The sequence below is a fragment of the Dermochelys coriacea genome, chromosome 1 (genome assembly GCF_009764565.3).
Source record: "Dermochelys coriacea isolate rDerCor1 chromosome 1, rDerCor1.pri.v4, whole genome shotgun sequence".
NCBI lineage: Eukaryota > Metazoa > Chordata > Testudines > Dermochelyidae > Dermochelys > Dermochelys coriacea.
Genome location: NC_050068.2, coordinates 125,665,056 through 125,682,717, shown reverse-complemented (window position 1 = coordinate 125,682,717; position 17,662 = coordinate 125,665,056).

The following is a 17,662-nucleotide window of genomic DNA, read 5'->3' as shown; positions in this document are numbered from 1 at the left end:
GCCTTGAAAGAGGTGGGGCCAGGGCAGGGATTTGGGGAAGGAGTCCAATAGGGGCAGGGAGGGGGCAGAGTTGGGGACTTTGGGGAAGGAGTTGGAATGGGGGAGGGGCAGGAGCAGGAGTGGGCGGAGCAGGGTTGAAGTCGTGGCTGGACCGGGGGCAGAGGCAGGTCGAGCACTCACCGGTGCCAGCAGTAGTTGGCACCTATGTCTTTCAGGGCAAAATAGACAACTCCCCCAAGCAGGGAGACAGTCAGGAGATCATCCCCATTCCCTCAGGCAAAGCTGTCCTCCTCTCAGCCCCCCTCCAGTTGGTTTTGTCAGCCTTCCATCCCCTTGGGTTCACCCAATCACAAGGCTCAACATGCTCCCCACCCTTTATTGGCGAGATGAGCACACTTTAGTCTTCCAAATCTCCCATTTACCAAGTAACAAGCTTGGCTCCCTTTTAGATCAGGCTCCTTTACCCAGGTTTCAGTTCTGCTGTTGCATTAAGGTATGTTTCATTGACCAGCTAGTGTCTTTGCACGATGTTTCTTTCTATGTGATTCCTTAGAACGGCATTAATGTTGGTCATGGAGAGGAAAGCGCTCTTAAAAATCAACTGTCTTTTAAAAATGATAGGTAAAACCAAACTACAACAAAAATAAGTAAATTGTCAGCCAGTGTGTTGGTTTCTTAACCATACTGGGTCTTGATCCTCAGGTCTGATAGGGCTGCCTTGTGCCTCACGGTGTGTGGTGGAAAAGGCCCATGAAGCTGGGCTAATCAGCTAGCGAGGGATTCCCATGACACATGGGAATCCCCATATAACATACCGTACAACAGGCCTGCACAACTCGTAAAGCGGCGAGGGCCATATTACTCCAAAGAAAATAGCTGAGGGCCGAACCCCCACCCCCCGCGTGCTGCCCATCCTGCGGAAACAAACCCTCCTTCCCCAGTGCCACCCCGCTGGGTGTGAGGGGGTGCAGGGTTCAGTGCAGGGGGCTGGAGGGGCGTGAGGGGGTGCAGGGGTCAGAGTGGGCAGAGGGCTGGGGGGTGGACTGGGGTCGTGGGGGTGCTCACAGCAGGGGATGGAGGGGATATGCCCTGATTCCAGCCCCTTCCCCAAGGCCACGCTCCCTCCTCTTCTCCTCCTCCTCCCCGGAGCAGCGAGTGTACTGAGGCTCTGCTCTTCCCCCTCCCTCCTGCCACCACTGCCCACTCGGCTCGTCATCCCCCCATCCCCCCCAGCTCCCCTCGTCAGACCCCCTCCCCCGCTGCCAGCTCTCCTGCCCCCAGCCACTGGCCTCTTCACCACCCCGCCCACCCGCCGGCTGGCCAGCCAGCCAGCCCTTGGCTTGTCCCACCCCGCCACTTGCCTACTCACTCCCCACGGGCCACACAGTGAGACCACGGGGGCCGTATGTTGTGCAGGCCTGCGGTACAGCTTGTATGGGAATGTGGCAGGGAGCATGGTCAACAGGCTACTGTGCTCCAGCAATCTTTAGGAGTCCAAGCAGCCAGGTGCAATTCAGACCAGCCCTGAGGCTGTACCAAGGGTGAGCTGTCCTGCAGCCACCCACAGTTTCAGGGTTAAGGGCATAAAAGCACATTGGCCATCCTTCCTAGGTCCTTCACCAAACACAGCTTGGCAGGATCTGAGGAGTGGCCCCTTGGAACTTTCACCACAGCAAGATAAATATGCTGATAATAAAATTCAGCAGATGCTGCCTTAGACTTAAAATAGCCAGCCTTAGTTTTCTAAGGTGCCTTTTAAGGAAAGCACCCTGATCATTAGGTACAAGCTACCAAAAGCACAGCAAAGTACAGCTACTAATTTGGTGCACAGGTGAAGCAAGTAGGTGTTTCTATACTGTGCAAATGAGACTAATGTTAGATCTCGAGCTCCTAAATTGTATGTCTAATGGAAGTGTGGTGTTTCTCTCCAGATTCTCTCTCTTCCCCAGAAACACACCTGCTAAGTAGAATGGGATAGTTGGGGCTAGAGCAGGGAGCCAGCCACAGAACTCCATGCCTTCCAGTTTTTATTTATAAATACTCTATACACACCAGTTCAATGCTCTGTGTGCCTGCCCCATAAATGAAAATACACCATGCAATACCGAGGGAGTTCATGCATGTGGAAATTAACTTGCACATGCCAGTGTTACATAAACGGACGACTCCCAGCATAAGATAATACTTGAGAACAAGAAAGTCTGCATGCCAATCTTAGAGAGACTGTGGCTCATCACTGTTCATATTCCTAGCTTTGTAATACTACTCCCTGATACTGATATTTCCTCTTCCCCAGCTGTGATAAGTTCTCCCCCCGATACATCCCTTCACTTTAATAGAGCATCATTCCGGTCACTAAAGATAAGGCTGTGTTACCATCTATCATTGCAAAGTTTTCTAGGGATTATAACTAGGCTTGGAAAGGTTTGCTATTTTTTGGTAACTGCTGGTTAACCAGTGATTTTTCCCTTCAAACACACCCATTAACACTTATTGTTAATCAAAACATAACAAGAATCAAAGTTTTCAAAGGTGCTGCACACTGGCAGATGCTGGTTGCTCTATATTGCTGTTAGCTCTGTTATAACTTATTTCTGAATTTAGCAAATATTGAAGAAATAACAATCGGACTCCTCCTCCCCATGATGGGCAAAATGTTTTCAGCTGTGTATTAATGTTAGGAATGAATATGTAATGTGAATCCTACACATTTAGGAATAGAGAGCTCTTGAGGTCAATAAAGCAGCAACATTAAAGTGCAGCCATCTTGAAAACACAGCATCTGCTTTTACAATATAAAAATAAGCCTCAAAATTTCAATGAGCAAATATGCTATTAAAAATGTCCATGTGTCCAAATGTATTTATCTGACAAATGTTCTCTTTGTAAATTACACATTTCCCTGTAAGTTTTCATCTTAAACCTACTGTTTAAGAACAACATTCTAAGTTAAAGCCCCAAGTTTTAAATAATTTGAGAGAAGAAAAAAAAAAAAGATCTCCAGTTTAGGTTGTCAGCTGTAACTTTAACTCCTTATCTCTCAACTCCTCTTTTTTTCCCCCTTCTGGCAATTGTAAGCGTGTGTCCAAAGAGTTATGTATTTCTTTAGATAGATAAAACTACAAGAGATGCCTACCTGAATCCTCTGGGTCCATCTGACAAATACTTTTTAAAAGTACAATTTAAAAAAAAAAAAAAACAGCAACTTTGTATTGTTACTAAATAACTAAGCAGTACTAACATTACACAAGTTTTATTGCTTTTCCAATACACTGTCTCAAACTAAGTCCCAGGTATAAAATAACTTACCTCTAACATGGACCAGAAGAAAACCCAGGCCCAAAAAAAGTGTTGTTCTCAGCCTCATCATGGTCTTATTTACAGTTCACCTGCTGCTTCTCCAAACACTAACAGCAGCAAACGTTGCAACTACAGTGCCACAGATTTTTCCTCTGGAGATTTTTTAAATTGGCCAGATCAGATAAGTCTATTCACACTATTACACTCAAAGATGGATGGCTCAGTGGAGAAAGAAGTCATTAACAACTCATCCACTTCCAAAGCCTCCAATCCCAATAGCAGAGCTGTTAATAATATTATTCATTATACATATAGGTCATATACCTGCATGATGCATCCTCCCCGCCAAGAAACTTCAGGCCTGCAGCTAATGAGAAGGGAAGGCAACCGACCAATGAGGAGATAGGAACATAAGAAACCAACATTCTCCCAACCCGCCTCCTTCCCCAAAGCAAAGACACCGTTTTTAAAGTTTGCCTCGTGAGACACCTGCAGAGTTGGGTGTGGTGCTGCTGCAGCTGGACTAACTCACTGCAGAAGAGAAACTTCCCGTATAGCATACCCAGCAAACTATACTATTCTTTTCATGGGCATAATTGCTATTTCCATGTTCACTTTTTGAATGCTAAGCAGTAACTGGTGACATCTTGTCAGATTTCTAACCCGTCACTCAATAGTTAGAGGAGAAAAAAAAAATTAAAAACAAGCACCCAAATTGCACAAACTACATGTAATAGCTGTCACAACTTGTCTTTGCGTCATCTGCTGGGACCTTTAGCAGTTGCAAGATAAGCAACCCTCTCTGTTTCCGATGCTTTAATTCACTTCAGAAGAGCAGTGGAACCTTGTTCAAACTGCTGCCTGGCAGAGCCATTGCAAATGACTGAATTTTGTGTGCAGCTGGTCAAAAAAAGGACAAACATTTATTCTGAAAAAAATCTGATTGACTCTGCTGGTGAGTAAGCAAACAAAAGTAACAGGAAAGCAAGAGCACAGGGATCAGTTTGGAGCCTGACATAAGAGGACTGCCTGAGGCCTGAAGGGATAACAGGAGAGTCTCTCTATCAACCCCTGAACTTGCTTCACTCCCCCCATCTTCCATCACCAGACTAGGCAGAGTGCAAGGTGCAAGTAGTGGAGTATCACAAGAAAATCCCAACATTTAAAGAGCTATTTTTGTGCAGAGGATGGGAGGTTGCAGCATGAGAAGGAGTCTGCCAGTGAAGAAATGGCTCCCATAAATAACTACAAATTAAGTCAAAATTAAAAACAAAAACAAAAAAAACAAACAGACTTTTGAGGCTGGGAATGACTCTGTGGAATCTACAAAAAGAAAAGGAGTACTTGTGGCACCTTAGAGACTAACAAATTTATTAGAGCATAAGCTTTCGTGAGCTACAGCTCACTTCATCGGATGCTTGCATCTGATGAAGTGAGCTGTAGCTCACGAAAGCTTATGCTCTAATACATTTGTTAGTCTCTAAGGTGCCACAAGTACTCCTTTTCTTTTTGCGAATACAGACTAACATGGCTGCTACTCTGAAATCTGTGGAATCTAGGCATTAAGGACTGATCTATATATCAAAGCTCTGACTGAGGAAAAATAAGTTGCTGATTTGGAAGACAGAGTCACTGTGCTGGAAACCGCAGTTGGAGGAACCAGAGGCAGAGGGGACTGTAGCAGTGCTGCAGGAGACTGCTGGAGGAGAAAGAGAAAAATGGAAAATGAGAGAAAAGAAGCAACATCATGATCCAGAAGTTTCTGGAAATACTGAAAGAGGAGACACAGTTTGATGCACGCAAACCTTGCTTAATGATTTGTTAAGATTGAGGTCTGTGGAAGAGGGGAAAACAGGTAGGACCACAGGGGTTACTAACAAGTTCACAGGTGAAATCCTCACCCCTTTGAAGTCAACAGTATTTTTGCCACTGGCTCCAATACGGCCAGGTTTTCACTCCAAAGATTTAATCCTGATTCTTCACAACTGTCACCAAAAATGTATGATCATGGAAAGGGCTACAGATCAGTCAGAACTTGCACTCCAATACCACCAATGTCAATTATTTTAGACCTCTCTGCTCTAACTTTAAAAAAAAAATGGGAAAGTTAGGGATGAGATTACATTTAGAAGAGCAGAAATTCACTAGACAGGGATTTCCATTAAATTCACATTCAACTTTCAGATTCATGGATACACATGATCCATTTAGCCTTTGTTGTTGTTCAAACACCTTTCCAATATTATTGTATATTTGTTCTATTAATATTTGCAGCCAAGTTTGGTGATTTTTAATAGTTAATATACTGAGAGGGACACCCAGAACTGCAGCTATGTCTGGAAGGACCCTAGAGTGAGTTTCAATGAGTCTGTCAAAGTCTTTTTTATTATTATGCCACTTCAGTTACTCACAGGAGCATAGGGGTCTTAAAAAAAATGAGCGTCAGGACAGCATTAGCAGTCATCAAAAATCCCCTGGAATGTTTTGCAAAAGTACAGAGAGTTAATGCTTCCTGCTCCAGTTTCAATTCGATCTTTACCTCCTGTCCTCATGTGTCCTGTGGTGTTGTTATGGTGCACAAATGGCTCAATTTCAGAACTGCTTGAGCACTCAATAACCCACTGAAATCAAGGGGGCTGGGGGCGGCTCAGGTATATGCACGGAGGAAGCCTGCACCTTTGAAAAATCAGGCTACAACAGCATAGGTGCCATCTTTTCCCGGCACCCCCAGTGGGTGCTCGACCCCCTCCTCCCGGTGCCTCCAGCCATGCCCCGACTCCACCTCTGCGCCTCTGCGCTGTCCGCATTCCAACCCCTTCCCCAAAAGTCTCCACCGCAACTCCGTCACCTCTCTGCCCCTATTGGACTTCTCCAAATCCCCGCCCCGGTCCCGCCTCTTCCCTGAGCACACCACATTCCCGCTCCTCCTCCTCACTCACAGCGCTTGCCACCGTGAAACAGCTGTTTTGAGATGGCAAGCCCTGGGAGCTAGGGGGAGAAGCGGCGATGCTGTGCTCAGGGGAGGAGGTGGAGCGGGGTGGGGAGGTTGGCTGCCGGTGGGTGCAGAGCACCCATCAATTTTTTCCTATGGGTGTTCCAGCCCCAGAACACCCAGAGAGTTGGCACCTATGTACAACAGTTCCTGTGATCACGTTCCACTCATAAAAGGGTTAAATTGAAATAGTAAATGAAGATCCCATTAGAATGAAAAGAGGAATCTGTAAATAGTAAGACATTTAGTACATTGCTGTGATCTGAGAATGGGAAGAAGAACAAAAGCTTTGGAAACTGAACAAGTAACAAATAGCAAGGAGCAAGTTGAGTTTAAATAATGTAAATTGATATTGAAACTGTTTTTCCTATCATGGAAGACACGAAAATTGTTGTCATCACTACTTTGGCTAAGACAGCTAAATATATTCATTCTTGTCAGTCCCTATCATTGAAGCTGAGAAAGTTACTGGCATTTAAGTTTAGTGGCTGAGGAAATCATTTCTAATTTCAATAAAAGGAGTAAGCTATATGACTCAATAGGGAGTCATCATAAGACCTTTGAATGCCTCTTTTCAAACTAACATATGCATGTGTGCGCTAAGTCTGATTTCAATGATGAAACTGTTGACATCCTGAAGGTAATAGAGAATCTAGTGCAGTTGAATAATAGGGAATCTTAGGCACAGGCACGGAAGCTCATTGAGGTTTAATGGCTTTACTTTACAATAGCTATTTTCTTGGTGGGTGGTGTGACAAAGCTCTGTTCTTGCCTCTGTGGGTCCCACGTTTCCTGGCAGATTTCACTAGCCTCAGAAGCTCACAGTAACCCTGCACATAACCCTTCTCTCTCTAGATACAAGAGTCACAGTCTACTGAGCCATTTTCATCATAAGCCAATGAGGGAGGTGAGGAGAAGTTATCCTTCCTTGCACAGCCTCTGTTGTCTCCCAGTCTCAGTGATTAATCAGGGTGCAAAGGTGGAGGGGAGGGGAGAGGAGCCCAGGCCCACTCTCTACTCCGGGCTCCAGCCCAGGGACCCTAATAGTATCAGCTATGGTAGCTGACCTTTTAGAAACATGACATGTACAATTCCCTGGGCTACTTCCCCACAGCAGCCCTCACTTCCTCAAGCTCCACTTCACCCTTACCTCAGAGCTTCCTTCCTTGTGCCTGATATGGTGTGTACTTCTCAGCCTCTCCAACAGCGCAACTTCCTCACACAGCTCCTGACATGCACACCCACCTGACTGACTGGGAGGCTTTGAACTAGTTTCAGCCAGCCCCTGATTGGCTTCAGGTGTCCCAATCAACCTAGCCTTCTCCCTGCCATCTGGAATGTTCTTAATTTGCCCCAGGTGTCTTAATTGACCTGGAGCTGCTTCCATTTCACTGATCCTGGAAGCAGGGATTTGTTTAGCCTGGAGCGAATCTCTCTCTCTCCCCCCCCACTGCTCTCCCACAGCCTTCTAGCTTGGAGGGAGGTGGGAAGCTGCTACTCCTGCTGCTGGGCCCTGAGCTCTCCCTGCTGCTGCCCTGGCTGGGCCAGACACCCCCACCCCGTTCTCTGCTACCTGCTTGCTGGACCCCCCACACTTGGGTGCTGCTACTGCTGCAACTGCAGCCCCGGGAGGGGGGGGCTGCTAGCCCACTCCCCAGAGAGGAGGAGTGAGGGACCCCAGCCACTGCTGTTGTGGATACCACCACCACCTGAGAGGGGTCCTTTCTGCCTGCCTGGACCACCACCTGGAGTTCCTGGAGCTGCTGCTGCTGCTGCAGAGGCCGCTGCCTGGAGCTGCTGAAGCCCGAGGAGGGGAAGAAGAGGATCATCTGCCAGTGGGGCAGCACCTAGAGACTTTGCAGACCACCGTGGAGGGGGCCCTAAGACTGAGTAATTTTTCAAACTGTGCTCTTGTGGTGGGGGTTTTGACTGTGTTTGTAGGGACACCGGGGGTGTGGCGTGGAGCTGCCCCCTGATCCATCTGTGTGTCCCCCCCAACCCCCACCACTACTACCACCACCGCTGCCCCCTCCACCACCCCCACTGGCTGTATACCATCTGCCTCAGCTCCTGCCTCTGGACTCAGCTGCTTGCTTGGCTTGCCACGCCCTATTTCCACCCTTTGGGCCAGAAGCAGCAGCCAGCTAAAAAAGACTTGTGCAAGTGCACATGGGCACATGTGCCCCCCCCGGACTGCCTACCCCCCAGTTTTGCCCTTTACTACCTGCCCCATTTGCCACTTGCTTTGCCTCCTCTTTTGCCCCCCCCCTTACTAGCTTCAGTTTGTTTGCCTGCCCCGCCCATTTCCTTCTGCAGCCTTTGTTTGTTTGCCCCGCCCCAGCCTCTGAAGCTAGCCCCTTGGTTTCCCTGTTCTACCCCCAGACCGCTTAGCCCCTCGCTCCGTGTGCCCATGCCCCCTCCCATGCGCTTGTGCAATTCCCCTTTTTAGTTGCAACCCTCTTCACTGCACCTTCGATGTTGTTGAATCCCCCCCCCCGTAGTGCACCAAGAGGAGCCGGAATTTCCACCTTGTGTCGGTGACTGACCCCTAACCCCTGATTGCCCCCGTCCAGCCCACCCCTTTTGGCGCCCTCCTCCCCTGCCTGCAGCCTAGCGGGGAGGAGTGGTCGACCTGCTTCCCCTCTCCCCTCCTCCTTTTGGTGTCCCCCTTTCCTCCTTGCTCATGATGGCGGGGGATGAGACGGGTGAGACCTCTCCAGTAGCCCGAGCTCCCCCACCCCCGCCTGCCCCTCTGTCACCCCCCCAAGCTTCTACCTCTGCTGCCAAACCATCTGCCATCGCCCCCGTTGGGGCACCAGCAGCGACGGGCACCGGGGTGACCTCCACTGCTGCCACGTCTCTCACCCCCTCAGATTTGGGGGAAGTCCTCCCAGCCGGCGGGAAGGGCCAGGGGAAGAAGAAGGGGAAGGGCCCCACTAAAAAGACCAGGCCCTCCATGGCAGGGGCTGCCCCCAATGCCCCGGCCCCATCTCCAGCTGGGGCGCCCCTCCCCGCTGTTCCCTCTACCAGCTCTGCAGGTGTCCCTCCCCCAGCCCCTAGAGCATACGCCCAGGTGGCGGCAGCCCCCCCGCCTGCCGCTACATCATTTCTCCAGCCCACCGCCTCCGCTACCATCTATAGCGGCCGGGGCCCCTTTCCCACCATGACCAGGAAGCACGGCGTCCGTTGCCTCCTGGTGCCCGCCTCGCCCCACGTGGAGACCTATGTGCGGGCATTGGCGAGGGTGGTGGGACCCACGGCCATTGTGGCGGCCTCCAAAATGTATGGCAAGGTCGTCTTCTTCTTAGCATCGGAGGCCGCCGCCCAGGAGGCGGTGGAGAAGGGCCTGGCAGTCGGGGGCGTGTTCGTCCCCTTAGAGCCGCTAGAGGACCTGGGCGTCCGCCTGGTCCTGACCTCCGTCCCTCCCTTTCTCCCCAATGCCGCCCTGTTACCCGCCCTTTCTACCTTGGGAAAGCCCATCTCTGTCATCAGCCCTCTCCCGTTGGGCTGCAAAGACCCCGCCCTCCGTCACGTCCTCTCCTTCCGCCGGCAAGTGCAGCTTCAACTGCTGCCGGTGGCGCGCGACGGAGAGGCACTGGAGGGGTCCTTCCTAGTCCCCTACCAGGGGACCCCTTACAGGGTGCATTATTCCACGGGGGAGGCCCGGTGCTACCTCTGCCGGGCGATGGGGCACGTCCGGAGGGACTGCCCCCTGGCCCGGGAAGAAGGGCCATCCAGGATCCCCGAGCCCCGGCAGGGCACCGGCCCCGTCATCGCCGACGCCCCTGGCTGCCCGGCACCTGAAACCACCCCTCCTCCTTCACAATCCACCATTGCTCCCGCTCGGGCCCAAGGGGTACCTCCCCCACTATGCCCAAACGAGCAGGAGAACCCCTCCCCCACTGTTTGCAATCTGGCGAGGCCTGTGGAGGCGGGTGCGGTAGGGACACGGCCCTGCATGGGAGAGGGCCCGCCCCAAGGGGAATCTTCCCTCCCTTGTGCTGCCCCACCGTTACCCCCTCGAGTCCCTGAGCCATCGCCTCTGCCCCCTGACACAACCCCTGCTAGCCAGCCCCCGGATGATGCCATGGAGGGCTGGGCCCTAGTCCAGGGGAAGCGGGGCAAGCGGAAGGCTCGAGCTCCGCTCCTCCCATCTGATGCGGAGGCCCCCCGGAAGACCAGGAAGGGGGGCACCGATGCCGAGCCTTCCGCTCTACCCACGGGTGTGTTCCATCCACCAGAGCCGGCTGGGGAAGACGTGGCAGCACTGGAAGGCGGTATCTCCCCTCCACGGGAGTCCCTCCCCTCCAAGACCCCCGAGGCACCATCTGAAACCCCAGTGTGCCCCGAAGTAACCATCGCGTCAGGTGCCGGCGGGGAGAATCCCGGGGTAGCGGAAAACAATTTCCCCTCTATATATGAGGAGATCGAGGCCCTGGGTCTGACCCCGGTCACCCAAGGGGAGGACGATCCTATGCCAGCGGGCCTCGATCTGGGCGACTTCTTTCCAGCCCCCCTTTCCCCATACTCCCTCCCCCTAACCGTTGCTTCTGCTCCCACCTCCGAGGAGCCCCTGGACTCCTCCATCAACCCGGCTGCAGAAGGCACCCTGCTGAGAGCCACCGAGCCAGTTGAGGCGACGGCCAGTGCCACGCGGCTGGAACCTGAGCCACCAGGGGCATCCCTCGCTGGTGAGGAGCATTCGACCTCCTTTCCGGGAGAGGACCCTACAGAAGAAAGTCCACCTCCTGATGCCGTGGCTGCCAAATCCACCAGACAGCTTGCGCCCGGCATCGGTGAGAGCCCTCTCCCGACCCAGACTCTCACCTCTACCCCTGCCCCTGCCCTTCTCCCGCCCACCTCCCGAGATATTATTGCCACCCCTGGGACAGTCTCCTTCCCCTTTCCAACAGATGACTCCCAGGGAATGGCCTTTGTGTTTGCCCGTCCCGACCCACCAGGGGCTGCTATCCTCCCTCCGCCGCCCCCTATCGCCCCAGCATTCAGGTCAACCCATCAAGAGCCCCGTCGGGGGTCCGCACCCTGTCTGCCCGTCCCGCTGGGCCAGGGGGCTGTACCAAGGGCCCCATCGGGAAGCAACCAGACCATAACCCCAGCCCCCCATGCGCTGCGAGAGGAGTTGCGGGAGTTCCTAGAAGACGTCCGTGGCTCCCGCAACAAAGTCCAGCTTGCCCTCCAGCGATGGGGGGACTTTAATCAAATCCTCCGGGCCGCAAGGGCCCTCATGGGGGAGGGGAAAAGGACCGGGAGACAGGGTGCCGCGGCCTACCAGCGGGTCCGCCACTTCCGTGACTCCTTACTCACCTACGGGGTGGGTCACGGACTGCTACGCGGCCCGCCGGGAGCCACGAGCATCCCTGCCGGCGAGGATCCCCCCCAGCCCTCCTCATGGCACCCTTTACCATCGCAACATTGAACACCCGTGGCTGTAAGATGGGTCTCCGCAGGTCCCAGGTGCTCTCCTTCCTTCGAGAGGGGAGGTACTCTGTGGTTTTCCTGCAGGAGACCCATACGGATCCGACCGCCGAAGACAGCTGGCGGCTGGATTGGGGGGACAGGGTCTACTTTAGCCACCTCACAGTTCATACGGGTGGAGTGGCGACCCTGTTCTCCCCCGACCTACGGCCCGAGGTGCTGGGGGTCGCCGAGGCTGTGCCGGGTCGCCTGCTGCACCTCCGGGTCCAAATGGAGGGGCTCGTAGTCAACCTCGTCAACATCTATGCCCCAGCAGCGAGCCCGGAGCGGCTGCAATTCTATCAGCAGGCATCCGCCTTCCTCGGCACCTTGGATCCTCAGGAGTGCCTGGTCCTGGGAGGGGACTTTAACATCACCCTTGAGGAACGGGACCGCTCGGGAACCGAGCAGAGCCCGGCCGCCGTGGCCGTCCTCCAGGAGATAGTCGAACACCACTCCCTGGTGGACGTCTGGCGCGACCACCACCCGGATGACACTTCCACGTTCACCTTTGTCCGGGTGGAGGCCCATCGGTCGCGCCACTCCCGGTTGGACCGCATTTATTTATCACGCTTTCATCTTACACGAGCCCACTCCTCCAGCATCCGGCCGGCCCCATTTTCGGACCATCACATAGCCACCGTGACAGCCTCCCTCTGCGCGGAGAGGCCGGGGCCGGCCTATTGGCATTTTAACAACAGCTTGCTGGAGGATGCGGGCTTCGTGGCGTCCTTCCGGGAGTTCTGGCTGGCCTGGCGAGGGCAGCGGCGTGCCTTTCCCTCGGCACGGCGGTGGTGGGACGTAGGGAAGGTGCGCGCCCGGCTCTTCTGCCGTGACTACACCCGGGGCACCAGCCGACGGAGGGATGCAGCGATAGAGCAGTTGGAACGGGAGGTCTTAGAGCTGGAGAGGCGTCTGGCCGCCAGCCCCGAGGATCCACCCCTCTGCGGAGCGTGCCGGGAGAAGCGGGAGGAGCTCCGGAGCCTCGAGGACCATCGGGCCCGGGGTGCCTTTGTTCGATCCCGCATCCGTCTCCTTCGGGAGATGGATTGCGGCTCCCGCTTCTTCTACGCCCTGGAAAAAAAGAGGGGGGCTAAGAAACATATCATCTGCCTACTGACTGAGGATGGCACCCCCCTCACGGATCCGGTGGAGATGTGCGAGAGGGCGAGAGCCTTCTACGCAAGCCTTTTCTCCCCGGAGCCGACCGATCCTAACGCTTGCAGAGTGCTGTGGGAGGAGCTCCCGACGGTCAGCGTGGGCGACCGAGACCGGCTAGAGCTGCCTCTCACTCTGGCCGAGTTCTCGGAAGCCCTCCGTCGCATGCCCACCAATAAATCTCCGGGCATGGACGGGCTGACCGTGGAGTTCTACCGCGTGTTCTGGGACGTCCTGGGCCCAGACCTAGTCACCGTCTGGGCCGAGTCTTTGCAGAGGGGGGTCCTCCCTCTTTCGTGCAGGCGAGCCGTGCTCGCCTTATTGCCGAAGAAGGGGGACCTCCGCGATTTACGAAATTGGCGTCCCGTCTCGCTCCTCAGCACGGACTACAAAATCGTGGCAAAAGCCATCTCCCTGAGGCTAGGGTCCGTGCTGGCGGACGTGGTCCACCCAGACCAGACCTACACCGTCCCGGGCCGCAGTATCTTCGACAACCTATATCTGGTCCGGGACCTATTGGAACTTGGGTGTAGGGATGGTCTGTCGTTCGCCCTCCTGTCCTTAGATCAGGAGAAGGCGTTCGACAGGATGGATCACGGGTATCTCCTGAGCACTCTGCAGGCATTTGGCTTCGGACCCAGGTTTGTGAACTTTCTCCGGGTGCTGTACGCTTCCGCAGAGTGTCTGGTAAGACTCAACTGGACCCTGACCGAACCGGTCAACTTCGGGCGAGGAGTACGGCAGGGGTGCCCCCTCTCAGGCCAGCTCTACGCTCTGGCGATCGAGCCCTTCCTCTGTCTCCTCCGAAGGAGGTTGACAGGGTTGGTGCTGAGGGAGCCGGAGCTGCGGCTGGTCCTGTCGGCGTACGCTGATGACGTGCTCCTCATGGTCCAGGACCCGGGCGACTTGGTGCGAGTGGAGGCTTGCCAGGCCATCTATTCAGCAGCCTCCTCTGCGCGGGTCCACTGGGTCAAGAGCTCTGGCTTGGTGGTAGGGGACTGGCGGCAGGCGAGCCCCCGCCCACCCGCGCTTCAAGCCATCCGGTGGAGCACGGGTCCGCTGCTCTATCTGGGCGTTTACCTTTCTGCCACGCATCCCTCTCCGCCGGAGAACTGGCAGAATTTAGAGGGCGGGGTGATAGAGCGGCTCCGGAAATGGACAGGACTACTCCGGTGCCTCTCCCTTCGAGGGAGAGCGTTAGTGCTTAATCAACTAGTCCTGTCCATGCTCTGGTACCTGCTCAACACCCCGGTCCCGGCCCCGGCTTTCCTGACCAACCTGCGGACATCGATGCTGGAGTTCTTTTGGTCAGGACCGCACTGGGTCCCTGCAGGGGTTCTCCATCTACCTGTGGAGGAGGGAGGGCAGGGCCTCAAATGTCTGCTTACTCAGGTCCATGTCTTCCGCCTCCAGACCCTGCAGAGGCTCCTTTATGGTGCAGGTAGTCCGGCGTGGAGCATACTGGCGCATGCCTTCCTGCGCCGCTTCCGAGGGCTCCGATACGACCGGCAGCTCCTTTATCTCCATCCGAGAGGTCTTCCGCGAGACCTCTCCGGGCTGCCGGTCTTCTACCAGGACCTCCTCCGGACCTGGAAACTCTTTACAACGACCAGGTCCGTGGCGGCCACCGAGGGGGCAGATCTCCTCGCAGAGCCCCTGCTACACAAGCCCCAGCTCTGTTTGCAGGTGGCGGAGTCCCGCTCGGTGCGCCAGAGTTTGGTCCTGGCAGAGGTCACAGGAGTCGGAGACCTCCTGGACTATGACCGGGGAGACTGACTGGATCCCCTAACCTTCGCTCAGCGCATGGGGCTTTCCAGACCTTGTACTCCCCGGCGCATACTTCAGGAGGTGAAGGCCGCTTTGCCGCCCGCTGCTCGGGTTTATCTCGACCGGGTCCTGCACGAGGGCATGCCCCGCTCACCCACTACCCCAGGCCCGCCGGACCTTTTAATTGGATCCCTGCCCCGTGGACCCAACCGATCCCTTCACCCCTTCACTGGAAGCTGGCTGTACAAGATGCAGCTGGTCTGCTTTCAGACCGCGCCAAGAAAACATCTCTACACGCTCGTGCTCCACACCCCTCACGCCCGCACTCTCGTGTCCCGCCCTGATACAAAATGGCGGGACCTCATGCCACCTTTGGAGGGTGAAGAGCCCCAGTGGGCCAGCCTATATTCCATCTTAGTCCCAAAGCCCGCCGGGGATGTCAGTTGGCGGCTCCTTCACGGAGCCGTGAGCATGGGCGTGTATTTGGCGCGTTTCACCACAATTCCAGACACCTGCCCCTTTTGCGGCGTGAGGGATACCCTGGCACATGTCTACCTGGAGTGTGCCAGGCTGCAGCCCCTATTCCGGCTCCTCACCAATATCTTATTACATTTTTGGTTGCACTTCTCCCCTCACCTTCTCATTTATGCACTCCTTATCCGTGGCCCTACAAAGTCACGGGATCTCCTGGTCAACCTCCTCCTGGCCCTAGCTAAAATGGCCATCTACAAAACCAGAGTGAGGAGGTTGGCCGATGGAGTCTCCTGTGAATGTGGGGCCTATTTCCGATCCTCGGTCCGTTCACGTATCCGGGCAGAGTTCCTGTGGGCAGCGTCCTGTCACTCCCTTGACGCCTTTGAGGAGCAGTGGGCGCTGTCTGGGGTTCTCTGCTCAGTGTCCCCGTCCGGTTTCCTTCGTTTGACCCTTTGACCGCACTCCTATTCCTGTTATTTTATTAGTTGTCCCCCGGAGTTTTTTGGGCATCTAGGTCCTGTGGATCTCCCTTTTAGGCTGGGGGGGATCCTTTAGCAGTGGATGGGCTTCGGCCGCCCACTTCCCAGATCCCAAAAGGGCTACTTTTCTATAATCATCTGGTCTTGCCCCCTCACAGTGGCTTTTCTGTATCTACCATATCTTCCCTCTCTTCATATTGGCGCAAGTTTTCTTATGTGAGAAAACTATTTTAGATCCACATCTCTGCTGAACACAAAACACTAGCAAATTCGTCATTTGATATGGTAAAGCATTTTACAAAATGTAGGCTGAAGCAATGAGCGGTGTTGGGAGTCAGGATGTCCCGAGTACTAATCCCACCTCTTCTACTAATGCAGTGGGTACCCGTGGGTAAATCCCCAGTATCCTCAAGTTTTTAGGCACCCAAGTCCCATTGAAATCCATGATAGTCACCTAAATTCCTTTGAGCATCTGGGTGTGTGTCTTTTTGGTTTCAGTTACTCCTCTGTAAATAGGCGATAAAAGTGTGTGCCTTCCTCCCAGGGGGATTAACAGCTGTACAGTGCTTTGAACATATAAAGTATTTTCTTTTAAAAAAATTAAGATTTAATCATTTTTCCTTTTCAAACCTTAGCCTAAAAGCAGATGATGAATAAATGCGAGAATAGAAGTAGATTCCCTGTAAACCTTGTTTTCTAACTCAATAAGATGTGAACAGATTGAAAAAAGTCCAGAGGAGAGCAACAAAAATTATTAAAGATCTAGAAAACATGGACTATGAGAGAAGATTGAAAAATTTGGGTTTGTTTACTCTGGAGAATAAAAGACTGCAAGGAGACATAACAGTTTTCAAGTACATAACAAGTTGTTACAAGAAAGCAGAAGAAAATTTGTTTTCTTTAACCTCTGAGGATAGGACAAGAAGCAAGGGGCTTAAATTGCACCAAGGCACATTTAGGTTAGACATTAGAAAAAATTTCCTGTCACGGTAGTTAAACACTAGAATAAATTGCCTTGGGAGATAGTGGAATCTCCATCATTGGAGATTAAGAGCAAGTTAGACAAACACCTGCCAGGGATGGTCTAGAGATAATACTTAGTCTTGCCATGAGTACAGGGGACTGGACTAGATGACCTCTCAGGGTCCCTTCCAGTCCTTCGATTCTCTGAATAAACTGATGTGCATGTACATGTGGTGTACATGGTGGCCCATCGCACTTTTTGTATGTACACTCTTTTCTTGATATAATTTAAAAATGGTTCCCACATTTCATTTAAATCTGTGTTCTCCATATCATATCAAGTATTTTGTAAATAAGCGTGTTAGATTGGAGAAGCTTGAAGTGGGGAGAGTGGCAGTCACACCCTTGTCACAATCATATCATCTTCAACTCCTGAAGCCAAGTTAGGCCTTACCCCACTAGAGCCATATACCTGTTTTATTGCTCTATTTGCATTGCTCAATGGATCCCTATCAGAATTCTAGGGAGCGCAATTGGGCCATTCCTCCAATTGCTTCCTATAATACAATGAACATTTTTGGTCATAAAAACTGAAGTATTTTCACTAATACCTCGATACATTCTCCTGTTTTTCTTACTCTCTCTCTCTCATGTGGCCACTTAGTTGGTTGATTAATCCTCTTCAGAGATGATTCGGTAGTATACATTAGTACAAAGGCAGATTAAACAGATCCAATTTACAAGTTGAAGGGATTGGAAGGTGTGAGAGCATTTTGCAATGATCTCTGAATTTGGCCCCCTGGTGTATGCATGTGTACACACACACTATAATAGGAACTATCATACCTGGACTGTATATAGTTTCATAGAGTTTAAGGCCAAAAGGGGGCATTAGATCATCTAATCTGATCTTCTGTATATTGCAGGCCATTAACTCTCACTCAGTTACCCTGAGGCTGAGCCTGTATTTGGGTAAAGCATCCAGTCTTGATTTGAAGACAATAAATGGAATATCCATCACTTACTTTGGTAGTTTGTTCCACCTTCCCTATTA